At 31.4% G+C, this 6,341-nt stretch overlaps 1 non-coding gene across 1 annotated transcript; it reads right to left on the bottom strand.

The window, feature by feature from the left end:
- Window positions 1-1,031: 1,031 nt before the first annotated feature.
- LOC112826946 (U6 spliceosomal RNA) lies at window positions 1,032-1,134 on the bottom strand. The gene has a single exon (XR_003209089.1). It is a non-coding gene; the product is annotated as a U6 spliceosomal RNA (small nuclear RNA).
- Between the last annotated feature and the right edge of the window lie 5,207 nt (window positions 1,135-6,341).

Raw genomic sequence — 6,341 nt, 5'->3', positions numbered from 1 at the left:
TTTAAAAGACAATCCTGTATGTTTACTAAACGTTTTGGCTTTAGGACAGTTCTAGAATCATTATTTGTGAGAGAAAAATTAAAAGGTGGTAACATGCCAAACTTCATTTTTGTAAATACAGAAGTAAAGAATATTTTGGCTCTTGAGCCAAATGAGTAAGAAAAATGAAGTTGATTGGGGTGGGGGATGGGGGTGGGTGGGTGGACGGACAGGGACAGTTCTAGCAAAATGGCAAGAGATTCAGAAATAAATTTCAAATGTACCAGCAGATTAAATGGCAAAACAGCTTGTATATAAACAAGAAATATATTTTGAGGAATAACCCTGTGAGAGTTGGAAAAAAAAAAAAGAAGAGGAGAAAAACACCATTGGCAAAAAATAATAATAAATTGAAAAAAAAAAAGAGAAACACTAACTGCTGGTAGAGGAAAAGCAATAGAGGAAAGAAAAAGAAACAAAGTAAACAAACTGCAAGGAAAGTAAATGACCAGTGTCTGGATCATCCCATGAATACTCAGGGCAAACTGTTGGAGAAGTTCAGTACCTAATTATGGGCAGGATCAAATCTATCAAAGGAACTTATTTCTCCCTCTTATCTTTCCTCTGTGACTGTACCCTAATAGCTACAGACTATGATGTTTCTCTTTTTATTAACTTACTACTCCCCATGTCCTACCATGGCTTTCATTACAGATGAATTATTTACTTTTTAATGTATTCCATATGTAAATCACTGCTATATTTGTTGTTCAGCTTTAAAATGGGAAAGAAAGAATGATTACAATGTTACATTTTAGTTTTCAATTTTCTTTTGTAAGAGTAAGGAGAATGGGGAACAATGATTTAATATAATTGAATCTCTACAAATTAACTATATTTTGCTCTAATAAGCTTATTTGCATATATATAGTTGCTGTTTTAGCAGTTTTTAAGTGTAAATTCTATGCCATTAATTACATTCACAATGTTGTGCAACATAACCACTCTCTATGTCCAAAAATTGTTTAATACCATAACAAAAACTCGACTTAAATAATATGGACTACTTCATAAATTCAAATGATATTCTTGCACACGGGCCATGCTAAGCTTCTCTCTATTGTTCCAATTTTTGTAAATGTGCTGCCAAAGCGAGCGAGCCCTTGAGTAGTTTTTCTCAAAATAGATTCCAAGTTAGAGCTTCAGGAAATCCACCAAATAGAATGATGGCATTTTATTGTAAATTAATAGTAAGAAGAATTTAGAGAGTTGTTGAGCCACCTGTCCTTTGCCCTCTGCTTCATTCCAAATTCTGAATTGCCAAAATTCTTCACTCATTTTTATATTTCTAGGATTGCATAGCACAAGCCTGAGATCTGAAAGTGATGCAAAGCACCAATTTAGCAGAATTATAATTTCTCAGTCAGCTGGGGTTTAATGATTTGATTGATGTCATTATGTGACGATCTGTAAAACAAAGTTACACCTCACAGGAAAGGTATTACATATGTATTTATCTGCATATTTAAATTCTATTATATTTAATTTCTTAAAATTTGTATGTTAAATTTTGTTTCTCCAAGGTTTATAAAAATATATACTTGGATCATGGCTACAACAGTGCTATTTGAACTACATGAACATTGTAGTGTATAAGAACCCATTCTTTGAATATCTTTTTTAAGCTTATATGATATTTAAGCATTCTTGTTTTCTTTTTTTTTAAGATTTTATTTATTTATTTGACAGGGGGAGAGAGAGAGAGCACAAGCAGCGGGGAGGGACAGAGGGAGAGGGAGAAGCAGAATCCCCACTGAGCAGGGAGCCTGATGCTGGGCTCCATGGGACACTGAGATCATGACCTGATCCGAAGGCAGATGCTTAACCAGCTGAGCCACCCAGGCTCCCCTTGTTTTCTTGATAAATTTTTTCTTAAGTGTATATATGGTGATAAGCTCAAAGATTATAAAAATGAAAAATCTATTTTGAAAAAGTGGTGAAAAATATTTTTTCATGCTAACACTTTCTAATCATTTATAACCTTTTAAAGTACCTGTTAAAATAGAATATCCTTAGTAATAGATTCGAAACTATTCTTTATAGGTCTAGTTAATCATGTGTTACTTTATATGATGAAAAGTTATTGATTTTCACATTATACGTAATACGTCTTCCTGAATGAAATCCATTTATGTCTAAAAGTGGAATATGCATGGTAAAACAATACAATAAGTAATATTCAGCTGCTTTTTTGATAGATATGTTCCAAACAATTAAATCTTGAATTACAGCACTCCAAAATGCTTCCTAGTCGTGTATTACCTTACTTTATCTTTTGTTCTGCTTTCTTTATAATTTATCTTAGGGTTGATGCTTCTTAAACTCCCACATTCATCTGGTCCCAGGTCATGTGAATTCATTCATTTTTATTTCTTATCAGGGCCACTCTTTTTCGGTCTTCCTCTGCCCATATTACCACCCCCGCAAAAATAGTTATCTTTAAAATCAGTCATATCTATCAAATCATTATCAAGTGATCAGCAACTTTGGAACTTTCTATACAGTTCAGATGGTCTTTCTAGCATCCTAGGTAATGTTAAATTCATTTTAATTAAATATATCTTACTTTTCATTTGTCCTATATTTTAAAATAATTTTCAGCCCAATAACCTATAGATCTCCTCCTCTCCACCCCACTTCAGCAATATTGTCAACCAAGATACTGCCAGGATCTTAGCTTGATCCATTTGCAAAATTTAAAATGTGGAATTTTACTCTCTGACCAAACCTTCATACCCGGGAGCATTCTTCTACTTCACAATATACTGGAAATTAAATGGGCTTTGAAGTTTAAATATAAGTTTTACATTTATTGACTATGTGAGTTTTGAATAATACTTAATCTCTGAGCCTCATTTTTCACTTTTAAAATGAAAAGAAAATTGCTATATATCCCCCGGAGTTTATTTCAAATATATGTTTAAATATTTAATCTTTGACTGTAGTATATCCATTTTGATAATTGCAGAAAGCAATTATATATTTTTCTGTACTTTGAAAAAAGTGTCAATAAGGTGAAAATACCACTTTTGGTTTTACACTCCAGATATAACTATATAGTAACTGATATATACGTCCTTAATTACCATCTCAGAGAAAGAAGGAAATTCTCTACCTAGGGCTATCTCATTAACTTGAGATTTTTTTTTTTTTCTTGACTGGAAGGGATTAGTTTCAAGATGATCATCTCTTTCTCTTGCATTTTTATTTTCTCACCAGTTTGTGGATAAGAAGAATAGGGTTAATAACCAATTAGAACCACAGAGAATGTGACTGGAAGATGTCTAATCCTGTGGCCTAAGAGAAAACACACAAGACAGATAATTAACACTGGCATTTATTACCCTACAAATATAATCATGTTTTGAAATGTCAAAATGTTATATGATTTTTACAAAGGTAAATAAATTGGTAACACAAAACATAGCCAGCAATTATTCCCATGGCTAATTCTGTAGGATTTTTTGTTTAAAGAAGGAAGTTAATATGATCATACATTCAATAACTGAAGGGTTTGTCACAAAAATGGGATAACTTTATGTGCCATTTTGCCATCATTGTCAAAAGAGAACACAGAAAGGGGCACTGGGTGTTATACGCAAACAATGTCTCATGGAACACTACATTAAAAACTAATGTTGTAATGTATGGTGATTAACATAACATAATAAAATTAAAAAAAGAAAAAAGAAAGTAGTACAATGGCTTTATATTTGGGTAGGAATTCAAGCAGCCTCATTAAAAGATGTCCACAAGCAATCTTTGTATCATCAATATATGAAATTGAATGGGGTATTTAGTAACAAATTTTTATTGTTTGTATCTTTAGAGTTTTTTTTTTCAGCTTTTAATAATGTAATTAGTGTCAATATCAGTCCATAGTTTAACATACTTTTTCTTTTGCAAAATATTAGCTATTATTTTAATTCCATTTAAAAATGAGCTCATTCTGAAAAAAAAATGAGCTCATTCTGTAAGTCTGTTGGATTTTGCAATACAGCTTTAGACAAAGCAACAGATGATTTCTGGTTCTTTAACTGGAAATTTGTCTCTAAATGTGTCCTCCTTTTCTACAACACACAATTTTCCAATATGTTCTTCAGCTACAAAAGCTGAATATAGCAAGACAACAGATTTTCACTTTATATTGTCACATTTGATTACTTCTGTTTCAAGTCTTGTCTGAAACTCTGACATACATATCAATAATTACTGTTATTCCTATTTAAAAGTAAGCAGACTTCAAAAGGTCTTTCTCTCTTTCTTTCTCTTTCTTTCTTTCAATTAGTGCTTTCTTAGGTGGTGTTTGTGTGCCACCAACGCAGCATATTGTTTATTAGCAAGAGACAGAAAGCAATAATTGGGAGAGCTAGAACAAGAGCTTGCTAAAAGAGTTTATCCAATATTTTCATAGACATCCGAAATGATAAGAATCCTTGCCTTACATTAATAGTCCTGACAAATCAAGGCCAAATCAAAACCAATCAAATTGATACACTGGAGAAATGTAGGGATGGGTGCTACAACTACTAGTACGTGTGAAATAAATTTACTATGTTTTATAATAAACTTTAATTAGAAATATATTTTAAAGAATTTCTTATGATTATCACATTGCATGTAATTTAAAATTATTGAAAATTTATTACATGTTGAATATTGCATGAGGCTCTTTCTAAACATTATTATTCTCATTTATGTGAAATTAAGCATAATTGTTACAGTAGCATACATATATTTAATTAGCAACTGGGTAATGATCCTGTTTTATCATTAGTAGATTAAGATTTATTTTACTGAAATTCTAAGGAAAATAATGAGTAAAGGTCAACCAACCACTGATGAAATAAAACTTTATCAGTGTCATGTAAAATGAAGCCTATCTGCCACTCTCCAGAATGAATGAGTTGGTCAGTGGGTGAGTGAAACAGTAAGCAAGGCAGATTTACAATTTAGTAAAAATGTCTTTCTTCCCAGAACACAAGAATCTGCACCTAGGACCTTCACAGCAACTCACACTGGAAATCTATATTTATACCAATCAAATAAAATCAAGAAAAAAACAAAATCATCTTGATATAGAACTTTCTGTATAACTGACGCAATATCTTCACTTTAAAAAGCATTTTGTTCTTTTATTTTTTAATGTAGACAGAAATACAGTTGAAGAATTTTTACTACTTTAAAGTCAGTAGAGATGCTTATTATGTTGGCTTCTAATTTTACTCTAGATTAATAAATATGCCATCATTCATTGCATCACATTGTTTGCATCCCAATTCATTATTATAAATGTGTGTTAGTAGATTCACCAAAATTATTAACCTTTAAACACTAGGATTGGAGAAAGTAGTTATCTTTACTGCTTTAAGACATTCTGGAAGTTTTAATAATCTCTCTATGTCGTTGTAGGGAAAATTTGGTAAGTTATTTATTTAATATATATATAGAGAGATATATATAGATATATATAGATATACAATGTTTGCTTAATTTATAGTCACTTCATTTTAAAAGACTGCTTAGGTTTTCAGTCCTCAGTGTCAGTGTTAGGCTATGAAACCCAGAATGTTACCTTGGCTCAGTGTCCATGGAGACAAATCCCGGATTCCACAATAGCAACAGGATTTATATGGCACTATTCCTATAATGTATCACTTTGGACTTAATAATATTCTGTAATGTAACAGGAAAAAGCTAAAGTACCAGACTACTCAAATCCATGTTTAAAAGAATAGAATTCAATTTATTCTGAAAGTATAACAGTAACTTATTTTCAAATGACATAAAGAAAGCAGCGGGCATCAGATAAGTTTATTGCTATTTGTGTGAACTGTCAGGAAAAAAGAGAATTATCCAGTTGAGCATACTGAGAGACTTATTATCACACACAAATCACTCAGTTCAATACAGAAAAGCGCTCAGGATCATATGTCAAGAAAAAAAATTGGAAGGAATCAAGATGCTTGCCTTCCATTCAGAATATTTGAGTTTTGAGGAACTTTTTATTAATCATTCTCATTTTTACACTCACATGAATGCACACATGTATACACACAATCACTTGCTAATCAAGTCACATTAATTATTTTAAAGCAAAATTGTCATATTTTATTATCCCTGATCACAATTTTTAGAGGATTTCCTTTGTTTATTAAGTAAAAAACAAAAACCAAAAAACTAGGTATGTCATTAAAGGCCTTTGTAGTTTATTTTTTTTTGAAAAAATTTTTTAAAGATTTTATTAATTTGAGAGAGAGAGAATGAGAGATAGAGAGCACGAGAGGGAAGAGGGTCAGAGG

The sequence above is a fragment of the Callorhinus ursinus genome, unplaced genomic scaffold, assembly GCF_003265705.2.
Source record: "Callorhinus ursinus isolate GAN/ISIS: 27379988/994484 unplaced genomic scaffold, GSC_fseal_2.0 scaffold7, whole genome shotgun sequence".
In the NCBI taxonomy this organism is placed as follows: Eukaryota; Metazoa; Chordata; class Mammalia; order Carnivora; family Otariidae; genus Callorhinus; species Callorhinus ursinus.
This window is presented reverse-complemented; position numbering and strand designations above follow the sequence as displayed.